This window comes from Bison bison, unplaced genomic scaffold (genome assembly GCF_000754665.1).
Source record: "Bison bison bison isolate TAMUID 2011002044 unplaced genomic scaffold, Bison_UMD1.0 scf7180017864498, whole genome shotgun sequence".
Lineage (NCBI taxonomy): Eukaryota > Metazoa > Chordata > Mammalia > Artiodactyla > Bovidae > Bison > Bison bison.
Window position 1 is genome coordinate 2,104,971 of NW_011495057.1, and position 12,192 is coordinate 2,117,162.

General features: G+C 47.6%; 1 long non-coding RNA gene across 1 annotated transcript; it reads left to right on the forward strand.

Annotated features, from left to right (window-relative positions):
* Window positions 1-824: 824 nt before the first annotated feature.
* LOC104980287 lies at window positions 825-11,337 on the forward strand. Its single transcript, XR_824243.1, has 3 exons — window positions 825-922; window positions 6,337-6,472; window positions 11,126-11,337. It is a non-coding gene; the product is annotated as an uncharacterized LOC104980287 (long non-coding RNA).
* Window positions 11,338-12,192: the final 855 nt, after the last annotated feature.

Below are 12,192 nucleotides of genomic sequence, written 5' to 3' on the forward strand. Positions count from 1 at the left end.
CAGCTGCCCCCTCATCTCATAGCATCCAGTGTAAACTGTTTTTCTTCTGTACTCTAATCATTGATTCAACTTTATGTCTTTTCAAGAAGTTGGGAGAAGAAAGGAAATATTTTTAGAGTTTGTTGTATTGACTTTCTTGTTCATTACGTAGTTCTCATCATTTGTGTCTGTAGTCAATTTGATATTTTATTACTCCCATACAACTTTCCCTCCATCCAGGAAGTGTGAACTCTGCATTCATCTTAGCAGCCCCCGGGGCACAGGCAAATTTAGGAATTACCTGAAGAGGCCGTGGTGGCTCAGTGGTAAAGAATCTGCCTGGATTGCAGGAGACCATGTTCGCTCCTTGGGTTGGGAAGATCCCCTGGAGAAGGGAATGGCTACCCACTCCAGTAGAGAGATTCTCTCTTGCCTAGAGAATCCCCATGGACAGAGGAGCCTGGCAGGTTACAGTCCATGGGGTCACCGAGAGTTGGACACTACCGAGTGACTCACAATTCACTTTGGGCAACTCTGGGAGGTGCAGCCAGCCCAGTAGCTGGTTGATAGATTAGCAGGGATTTGTTCCTTTAATCACTTCCATTTTTAGGGAGATGAGATCGAGCCCTCAAAAGTCTGGGGTGAGGAAAGGTACAGTCTCAAGAGGAAGAAAGGAGGGAAGGCAGGGCCATCTAAGTGGGTGGGAGCCCCTCCCCATGGCACAAGGGCACCAGGTCCCCAGGAGGGAAGAGGATGGGGCCCCTGAAAGGGGAAGGGTGGAGCAGCAGCGGCCAGCTGTTTGCATCACCATTTGCTGAGCACTGCCCCTTGTTTTACTTCTTGGAAACAGCTTGTCCCATGCTGTTGGTTGGTCAGGGAAAGTGAACAGATTTGTCTAGAGTTGCTTAAGTGCTCATTGGATCTGTCTACTTCTCCATCCTGGGTAAGTGTTCACACTCTCTGTGGATCCTGCTGGGATTCTGGGAAAGACAGGAGGAGGACCAGGCTGAGCGGGGTTCCTGCTTCTCCTACCGCACCAACTGGAAGAGGGCAGAGCTGACCACCAGCAGGGGTGGGCAGGGTTGATGGAGCCCTGGAAAATTGCACTGAGCTGTGTGAGCGCCTCTTGCTCAGGGTAGAGTAGGACAAGGTAAGAGGAAGGGCGTCCAAGACAGATGCTCAGGAGAGAGCTCACTCCTCTTGCCTTGGCCACCATCGGTGGAGCAGCATCCTCAATGGGAGATTTTTCCTTTCTTCTCTGGTGGTGGCTTTCCTAAATCTGTGCTGTGCTATGTCACCTCAGCCGTGTCCGACTCTGCGACTCTATGGACTGTAGCCTGCCAGGCTCCTCTGTTCAGGCAAGAATACTGGAGTGGGTTGCCATGCCCTCCTCCAGGGGATCTTCCTGACCCAGGGATCAAGCCCTCATCTCTTGTGTCTCCTGCATTGCCAGGCAGGTTCTTTAACGCCAGTGCTACCTGGGAAGCTGTAAACCTAATGGAGGTTTTATTCCATGATGGATCGCTCAAGAGTCTTTGTGCCCAGGACAGCAAACATATGCCTGCGTTTAGTGGACGGCCGCATTGGGTGGAGTTCCCTGAGCTGCCTCTTACAGTCTATTGCTTAACTCTGACCCTACCCCAGGAGAGAAACACCCCCCCCACACACACACACACCCGCCCACATTCCCCAGTTGCCAGAGAGGTAGTTTACCGCTCCCTCCCCTTCGCTGACCTCCACCCCCACCCCAACCCCAGCCATCATGATCACCAGACACTGGAGAGAATGAGAAGATGAAAAAGAGGGCAAGACAGCCCAGGACACTGAATGAAACTTGAGCAGCCTGGATATTTAAATATGGATTAGTGTCAACAACCAGAGCATGTGAACTGAGAGAAAGAGAGAGGAAGGAAGAAAGGCAGCCCTGAGGTCAGCAGAGGGGAAAGGTTTGCAAGAGGGAACCCTGGTTACCATCCCATCATTTACTGACTGCTGTGTATCGAGTGAGCGCTGGCTGTATGTTTTATTTATTTGTTTTATTATTTATTCTCTTTTCATCTCAGAAGACTTCTGGAGCCAGACTGCTTGGGTTTAAACTCTGGTTCCATCACTTACTTCCTATGTGACCTTAGGCGACTGTCTTAAATACTTGCTGATTCAATTTCCTTGACTGTAAAATAGAGATAATAGTAATACCTAGCTCACAGGGTTGTCCTGAGAATTGTCTGAGACAGGGCTCGTAAACCTTTTAGAGCAGTGCCTCCCACGCAGTAAATGACATTTGTGTTGCATGTATATCTCCATCCGTGTGGATAAAGAAACTGAAGCTCAGAAAGGTTAAGTACTGTGCCAGAGGCTGCCCGGCCAAGATTTGAGCCTAGGCCTGTTTGGCAGTCTTACTTGTGGTCGCCTCAGTTAGCAGGAAGGAATGTTTTTAGAAGCAGGATTCCTTCCCTGAGATGATGATGGTAATGAGGAGGAGGAGGAAGAAAGCTTATATTGTGCGAGGTGCCTTGAATACGTTATTTAATTTAATTCTTATTATGGCCCTTTGGATTATGTATCATTTTCTCCACATACTGGGTTGAAAAGCGTCCCTTTGAGATTCATGTCTACCCAGAACCTCAAAATATGATATTTTATTGGGCTTCCCAGGTGGCGCTAGTGGTAAAGAATCCATCTACCAAAGTACGAGACATAAGATATGTGAGTTCGATCCCTTGGTTGAGAAGATCCCCTGGAGAAGGAAATGGCAACCCACTCCAGTATTCTTGCCTGGAGAATCCATGGACAGAGGAGCCTGGTGAGTTACAGCCTATGGGGTCTCAAAGAGTCAGACACGACTGTGACTGAACTGAACTTAGAGGGCTGTCTTAAGTAGGATATGGACAATCATTTCAGAATAAAGGTTTAGCCCCTGGGGAAAGACTGGCTCTCTCCAGGACACAGAATCAGCGATCATTCCTGGCTCACGCATGTGCTGCTTACTTACTCGGTCTATAACAAACACCCACGACACCACCAGTCAGCCCCAGAATACTGACAGTAATTCCTGGGGACCTGTATCCTCCTCCCTTATCCTCCCCCATCCCTCTTTATAAACAACCACCCTCTTGAATTCTGTCTTTATTGTTTCTTCTAAAAAAATTTTTTTTATTGTGGTAAAAGTCATACAATATAAAACATACTATTTTAACCATACTTAACTATACAGTTCAGTGGCACTAAGTACACTCACATTGTTGCACAATTCTCACCATCATCCATCTGCCAAACTTTTTACTTTCCTAAGCTCTGTCCCCATTAAACACTAAGTCCCATCCCGCTTCCTACCCCACTTCTGCCCCTGGCATCTACCAATGTACTTTCTGACTCGATGAATAAAAATGCACTCCAGTATACAGTTGGTGCAGACAAGTACTGTTTGATTCTACTTATACAAGGTACCTAGAATAGCCAATTTATTATTTCTTTTAAAAAATAAATCCTCCTGTCAGATATGGGGGTCTGGTCATTTCTTCACTGCACACCAGCCACAGAGGCCACCTTCCTGTTCCTCGAACTCGCTGAACACATGTTCACCCCACGACCCTGCTCCTCACCCTTCCCATGTGCCGTGTGCGCTCAGTCACTCAGTCGAGTCCGACTCTGTGCAACTGTGCTGGCTCCTCTGTCCACAGAATTTTCCAGACGAGAATACTGGAGTGGGTTGCCATGACCTTCTCCAGGGGATCTTCCTGACCCAGGGATCAAACCCGCATCTTCTGCATCTCCTGCACTGGCAAGCAGATTCTTTCCCACTGAGCCACGTGGGAAGCCCCACCTTTCCCTATTTTCTCCCCTAATTGGACTTCCTATTTCTGTACATCCAGGCCCACCTGCACCTCTCAGAATTACTGTCTCTGACCCCAGCCATGTAAAATAGCACTCCCTTCAGCCCCATCTCCTCACTCTGCTTTATTTTTCCCCTTAGTACTTGTCACTGGCTGCCGTTATGTAGTTCTGCATTTTGTTATATAGTTCTGCATTTAGTTATTATCCTACTATAATATAAACTTCAGAAGACAGTGATTTTTTTTCTGTTCATTTATTTCACCCTAGTGCTGGGCATATAGTAGGTGCTTAATAAATCATCTCAGTTCTTCTCATAAACCAGCATCTCTTCTGTAGCCCCTACATCTTGGGCAATGTGCTAGGACACACAGTTGGGCAGAGTTCTGTTTTCAGGCTTCAGGATTTATAGTTTAATGTGGAACTGAAATATAAGCATTAATTCTGCCATGTGATCAGGGCATGCACAAATTGCTACAAGTTATGGTGGTGCTGGAGGACTTCCTTAGAGAGCATTGGAGCTGGGCCTTCAAGGATGAGTGGACTTAATATTCAGGAGACAGAAGATAGGTGTGGCCTTGTAGGAAGAGGCAATAATACAGGCAAAGGCACAAAAGAGTGGAAGAGCTGGTAGGCATTTCTGCACGACTAGGCAGAGGGATGGGAGAAATTCGTGCTGGAAATGAAGGCAGAAGCCAGATCACAAAAGGCTGGCCGTGTGGCATGATATAGGCTGGACTCTGTCCTGCTTACACCTGGAGATGCATGGAGGGATTTGAAATCAAGGAACCACAGGATCTAGTTGGCATTTTGCATGGTTCACTGCTTGCGTCTGTGTCTAGATTGGATTGGAAAAAGTGGAGGATGCGGCAGGGAGAGGGCTGGGAAGGTGGTCATGGGCAGAAATCCAGGCAAGAAGCAGGAAGCAGGCAGGGGCTTGGATCACGGTGTGGGCTCTGGTGGAGGTGGTGGGTGCTGGGGGGTAGGGGGCAGTGCTGCCAGGTTCAGTTGTCCATGCGCTGGCTTTGGGGGTCTCTGTGGTGGTAACACTCTGCTTCACTGTACTTTGAACAGAACATTCTGAGTGTTATTTGGTAAGGAGGACTTTACAATTACGACTTCATTTTTATTAGCAAATCCTTGAGGAACGCCATTGTTAGAGCCTGCATCTGAGTGACTGAAAGTCATAGATTGAAATTCAGACTTTTTTAAATTTTATTTTATTAATTTATTTTTGAGTGCACTGGGTCTTCATTGCTGCGTGCAGGCTTTTCTCTAGCTGCGGCGTGCAGGAGCTACTTTCCAGATGTGGTGCGAAGGCTTCTCCCTGCGGTGGCATCTCTTGTTGCGGAGCACAGGCTCAGTAGTTGTAGCACATGGGCTTAGTTGCTCCAAGGCATGTGAGATCTTCCCAGATCAGGGATCAAACCCGTGTCTCCTGCATTGGCAGGCGGATTCTTTATCACTGACCCTTCAGCGAAGCCCTGAAATTTAGACTTAATCCATCTGAGAAAGACTGCTGTGTGATCGTGGGCGTTCTCCTTGCCTTCCAGAACTCCACTTCCAGGAGAGGGCAGGGTGACACCCACTAAGGTTTTATGACTCACTGCTGTTCCGACACACAGCATTTTCAGGAGGTGGGGTTTGATGGTGAGTAGGGCTTTCTGTCAGTTTCTTCCTCTTTGAATTAAGGTTTGCAAGAGTCTCGGGGGCTACCTGAACTCCAGTTTATTCATCTTGGCTTGGCAACCAGGGGGTGGTGGACTCAGTAGCACAGATGGCTCACCAAGTAACATTTTTGCAGTCCTCGTAAGTGCCTAGCACTGTGTGCCCGCTGACCATATCCTCAGATGGTCCTCTTGCTCATCTTTGTGGTCCCCTGCAGTAGGGCGTCCTGGCTGCAGAGCCTCCTGATGGAGACTAAGGCATAACCTGCAGAGAAACGAGCGTCGGTCTGGAGGTGTCCTAGGGGAATGGAGGCCAGGTTCCAGATGAGGTTTATTCGCAAGACCATCAGGTGACCTAATAGTTCATTTAGCCCTCAGGCACCCTGGCTATTTGTCAGCTCACACTTCTTTTTGGAAAGGACTCTAACAAAGGCATATGCGGCATTTTTATACACACAGGGGCTTTTTGTTCCCAGCTTTCCCGCATGCAAATCATAATTTTAAAGCAGTTAAACAAATCTCCTGGTAACCCTGTATTTTCAAAGGGAGCAGGGGGACTGGATGAAATCACAAGAATTTTTTACTGTGGGCAGCAATTCTGGACAGGGTCTTCTGGGCAGGTGGCTAACCCCCGACTTAAACCTCAACACCTCTCCCAGGCAGGGGAGATGCTGGAATTGGCAGGAAGAGGGGATGAAGTTGGAGATGAAGGGAGCGGGTGGCGGGCTTCGGTCAACACTATCGGTTTTTGCTGGAGGGAAGAAAGCGAGAAAATGTGTCCTGGGCTGACTCACACAGAGAACTGACTGTACCATACTTTCCCTCCTGATCATGGATATTCTCCTCCGCGAATAAACAGGGAAGGAGACAAAGCGGAAAGAAGACTTCTAAGTAATTCCAGTAAGCTGTGCCTCCAGCCAGAGCCTAGCCCAGAGCCAGCATACTTCAAAGGCAACACGATGGACTGTCAGCTGCAGCGTGTCTCTTGGTCCAAGGTAAAATATGACATGGAGGGATGAAGTGAAAGTGTTGGAAGGACAGGATGAGAATGTGAAGCCAAGGAAACAAAGGAGGAGTGTTACTCCAGCAGGGAGATGGGCTCAAGGACCAGGGGGACAATTTTGGCCTAAACCTAGAAGGTAAAAATGTCATAACAGGCGAGCAGATGTCCTCTGGCCGAGACATCAAAGCTGTTGCACTTGGAAACTTGTCACCATTCATTTTAAAAGGTGGCCATCCTCCAAATGGATGTGCAGTAACCGTTGAGTGTGATGGAGAGAAGTACTTGGGGGGAAATATCAGAATCCAGCAATGATGGTGCTTTTCTTTCCTTTTCTGGGAAATTAATAATAGGCGGGGCAAAGATGGAGGCCAAAAGGATCTAAGGGTCACAGGCAAGGAGAAGTCCTCAGGGCTCCTGAATGGAAGCTGGGAGGCTGTGTTTTGAATGTGGCTGGTGACACTTGGGCAGGTAATGCTTACTCGACACTAGTTCTGTATGTGCAGAGTCTGTGATCAAAGGGTGGAGGACGGGGGCTTTTGGCCAAAAAAGTAGCCCATAAAATGCTTTATTAAGCACAGAGAAATGAGCTCTGGCAAGAACACTCTCTTACGTGTGCAGGAAAATTGAGCAAGGTAAGGAAGCCAGTAAACACCGCTAACAGCTAGAACGGTGGCCATTTTTCAACCTAGATGAAAAGAAAGAACTGTCATCCTGGTGACAACCGTAATCAAGTGACTTTTCCAGCAATTAGGGAATCACGACTTTAGGCTGTTTCCTCAGGGAAAGTTGGCTGCGGTTTTGGAAGTTTGGACTTTTGGGGGGTTGCTCTCTGAACAGCAGGGAGGTTGATAGATTTGCAGCACCTGAGTGCTGTTGGCAGCACCATCATTCGGGAACAACTTGGAAACCTGTGGTAAGAGCTGGGCCCCAGGAGGGTTCCAGCCTGGCCTGACCACTCCCTCTGGTCTCCGCATCTGTCCTGGTTTTCCTTACAGCCAAAAGCAACCTTCTGCTGATGCCTCACTGATATTTTTTGGCATGTCCCTTGCTTGTGGTCAGGTCAGGGGATTTGAGTAGAGTTCAGTTGTACCTGTGCAAATCTTATTGAGATGTTTCTAAATGACATGTGAACTGACACCAGTTCAGGAATGGAGACAAGAAGGGGGCTGAAGGTGTGGTGCGTGTAACTCCAAGAAGGGGTTTCAGGGAGCAAAGCAGGCTAAAGTCACTTTGAGAAACCAAACCAAACCGAAAGGTGCATTAAAAGAAAAGAAGGAGAATCCATCTCTTACATGACGATGCCCTGGTTCGTTGGCTGGGTTTATGAAGCCCTCGGGGTCTCTACCTGCCTGCCTCCACCCTTCTGCTGCTGCGCCATCCTGACTGTAGGAGGCAGCCTCTCAGAGACCTCTGTGATTCCCTTGAGCATGAGTAACTTGCTTCCAACTGTGATAAAGGTGATAAGCTGCGTCACTCTGTCTTGCTGGCAGACTCTTGGTGCCTTCCTAGTTTGCACATTTCAATGAGGCCACTGGTCACATTGGGAAGTCCCATGTGGAGAGAAACTGAAGGTGACAACCAGCCAGAAACTAAGGCTCACAATCAGCAACCCTCAAAAAACAGAAACCTGCCAACAGCTACGTGAGCTTGGAAAAGTGATCTCCTTGCAGCCTTGATTGTGAGAGACCTTGAAGGCAAGGACCCGGCTAAGCCAAGCCCAAGCTGCTGCCCCACAGACACAGGTCATAAATATGTGCTGTTTAAAGCCTCTGCATTTGTGGGTCATTTCTTAGGCAGCAATAGATATTAATGGGCTTCCCCAGTTGTTCAGTGGTAAAGAATCACCTGCAATACAGGAGACCCAGCTTTGATCCTTGGGTTGGGAAGATCCCCTGGAGAAGGGTATGGCAACCCACTCCAATATTCTTGCCTAGAGAATCCTATGGATGCAGGAGCCTGGTGGCCTATGGTCCATGGGGTTGCACAGTCAAACACGTCTGAAGCGACTGAGTGCACCCACACCCACACACACGTATTAATAAGGAGCTCTTGAAATTTTGTAAAAGTGAAGAGGTATAAAGGGAACCTCCAAAAACAAGGGGCTACCTGTATTAGGGGAAGGATGAATGAACAGTTTGATGAAATGAGTGCATGAGTGAACCTGTAGGGATTTCCAAGTGAGAATGGAGGAGGGTCCAGGCAAAGGATCAGGCACAGAGGAGGGGATGAGTTGGGAAAATTCTCTCTGTGGCCCATTGAGTGGCTGGAGGGGGATTATCCACAGGTCCCCCCTTGAGAAGGAGATCGTCTTAGTCAGCTCAGGCTACTGGAATGAACTACCCCAGACTGCGTGGCTCATACAACAGAGATTTATTCTCTCACAGTTCTGGAGGCTGGGACATCCAAGGTCAAGGTCTGGCAGGATTTGGGTTCTGGTGAGAGCCCTCTCTTCCTGGTCTCCCTATGATGTCCATACACAGTGGAAGAGAGAGAGGTTTGTCTTATAAGGCCACCAATCCTTGGATTAGGGCCCTATCCTTAAGCCTTCCTTTAGCCTTAATTACCTCCTAAAGTCCCCACCTCCAAATACTGTCACATTGGGGATTGGGGCTTCAACATAACACATTTCACGGGACACACTCAATTCATAGCAGGTGTTTTCTTCCTGGCCAGAGACAGTTCAGGTCTCCCTGCTCTCAGGCTATATGCCCAGGTGAAGGGCCAGAGCTCCTCCCTGTCCTGAGTGGGGCTCTGGGTGTATCTTCCTGGATCTGAAGGGACTTAATACCCTGGGATGTTAAAGAATATTTCAAAGCACTGACTTCTAGAGCTGGCCAGACCAGACCTGCAGCAGCCATGATGCTTGCATTAGAAGCAATCGCCCTGTCTTGGCGGTATCTGCTGGCTGATCATGCCCATTCTGCTGCTCGTGTCATTGTACAAGATCACACAGCACCAGGGAGAGGAGGGTGTTCACATCCATTATCTCCCCAGCAGTGTGATCGACAGAATGCCTCTCTCCAGGATGGGCTTGGATGTCAGCCTGGAAAACCTATCTGAAGGCTTGGGGCCCAAAGGACTTGCCCTGGGTTCCTGAGCCTCCCTCTGTGGGATGGACTGAAGTTTCTGAACTGCCTGCAGACTTGCTTCAATCACAGAAAATTCCCCTTCTCCAGGCTCCCTTCCTCCACACACTGGCTTGGTGGTATTAATACATTTGGCATCTGCAAGTGGGGACAGTGCTTTGAGCAAGGGAGGGAGTGAGGCAGTGGCAAAGAGCATGGAACAGACACTTGTCCCCTTGGGGAACTGCAGACCTCCTTGACCCAGCCTGACCTATTTGGGGAAGTAGCCCACCTTGAAAACATAAAACTATGCATAAATTAGATAACTAATGAGAACTTACTGTATAGCACAGGGAATTTGACTTAGTATTCTGTGGTGACCTAAATGGGAAGGAAATCGAAAGAGGGGATATTTGTATACGTATAGCTGATTCATTTTGCTGCACAGCAGAAACTAACACAACACTGCAAAGCAACTGTACCCCAGTAAAAATTTTTAAAATATCATGAACTATTTTTCTATTGGAAAGCAATACAAGTACATTATAAAAAGTTAGAAAATATGGAAAAGGATAAGGAAAAATTGTTGATAATCAAACTATTCAACACCATCACTATTATGATAGCTTGGTATTTTGTTCATACTTTAATCCATGATACTTGTGTTTGAATGAATTCTCAGTGGGAGTGATCATTGCTCATGAGGGGACCAAAGTTGATTCTTGGGGGTGAAATAAATCTTACTCTTTTAATGTATAAAACACAGATACAAATGCAGGACAGAAACAACCATATAGTATGTCTGTGATATAAAATGGTGGGGGAACCGAGGGGAAAAGCATCTAAAAATAGTATCTAATTAAGGGCCACTTGGGAGAAGGCAATGGCACCCCACTCCAGTACTCTTGCCTGGAAAATCCCATGGATGGAGGAGCCTAGTGGGCTGAGGTCCATGGGGTCGCTAAGAGTCGGACACGACTGAGCGACTTCACTTTCACTTTCATGCACTGGAGAAGGAAATGGTAACTCACTCCAGTGTTCTTGCCTGGAGAATCCCAGGGACAGGGGAGCCTGGTGGGCTGCCATCTTGGGGTCTCACAGAGTCGGACACGACTGAAGCGACTTAACTTAGCAAAGGCCAGTTAATAAAAAAAAATGTTAAGAAACACTGCCTTGGAATAGAGATCCAGAAATGGAATCATTAACTCAAAGGACTTGAACACTTAAGGGGTTTGGTGCATAGTTCCAGTTTGCCATTTACAAAGGTTCTACCCGTACATACTATCTCCAGCAACATAATTGTTTTATCCTAATTATCCTTCACACACACACACAAAACTACCATCTCTGAAGTATCCACAAAAGAAACCTCTATAATACAATTTTCATTTTGAACATTTCACGATTAGTATTAAGAATGCAAGCTTTATAATCAAACAGGTACACGCTATGTGACTTTGGGCAAGTCCCTTCACCTCTCTGAGCCTCAAATTCCTAACCTGCAATAAAATAATTTTAATCTACTATGTCAGCTGGGTTTTTTGGTTGTAAATAACACGGATTTATTCTGATCAACTTAGGTGTACAAGGACTTTTCTACTGGGATTTGAGTAGCTCAAAGAATCACTGAGAAGGCTGTATCAAATCAGGCTTAGAAAATATGCTGGAAACAAGAAGAGCCATGTGCCCTACTGCTTCTGGAATCCAGATGTTGCTACCAGTGTTGCTGCTGGAACAAATTCTCCCTGTCCCCTTTATTTCTGCCACTTGCTCCTGATAAAGATCTGATGGTTACACCAGCTCACATGTCCATGTCCTGGTTGCTGGGGAATGGAGGAAGCAAGGGTCTGGGCTTTGCAGCCTCTGGTCAGCAGTGTGAGAAAGGGAACACAGAGCTCAGAGAGGGAGAACTTGACCACACCTGAGAAGGGGGATCAGATGCTGGGCAGCCAAGAACACAAACATCAGAAAGTGTCAAGATATCTTCTGCAACACTTTAGAGGGTCTTTGGGAGGATTACATGAGCTGATGCATTTGGGAAGAACTCAGTAGATGGGGGCTGTTTCTACCATGTAACTATTCATCATAATCAACCCCTGCCAAGCCACTCTGGGCTTCCCTGGTGGCCCAATGGTAAGGAATCTGCCTGCCAACGCAGGAGATGCAGGTTTGATCCCTGGGTTGGGGAGATCCCCTGGAGTAGGAAACAGCAACCCACTCCAGTATTCTTGCTTGGAAAATCCCATGGACAGAGGAGCCTGGCAGGCTATAGTCCATGGGGTTGTGAAGTGTCAGATATGACTGAATGACTAAACAACAAATCCACTCTCCATCAGTCCGATTTCCCACTCGACATATCCAGTCCTGGCCATCCTGCAAAGTCCAGGTCAAGTCCACACTCATCAATAACCCTCTCCAGACTCAGTTTCTCATCATCCAACCTTCCCACAGCCCTCTTATTCCATTTAGTGCTTAATTACCCACAGTATCATCTTTCTCTGGCATTTCCCCCTGTGTGTGTTACTTTCCCACATGACAAAAGGGCAGACCTCTTAAAGGAGGTGCTGAGGGCAGCTTCAACCTCCCCACGCGGGGGCTCAAGAGCCTGTCTTCTCTGTGACCTTGAGGTTGCCGTCTTTCCTTCGGA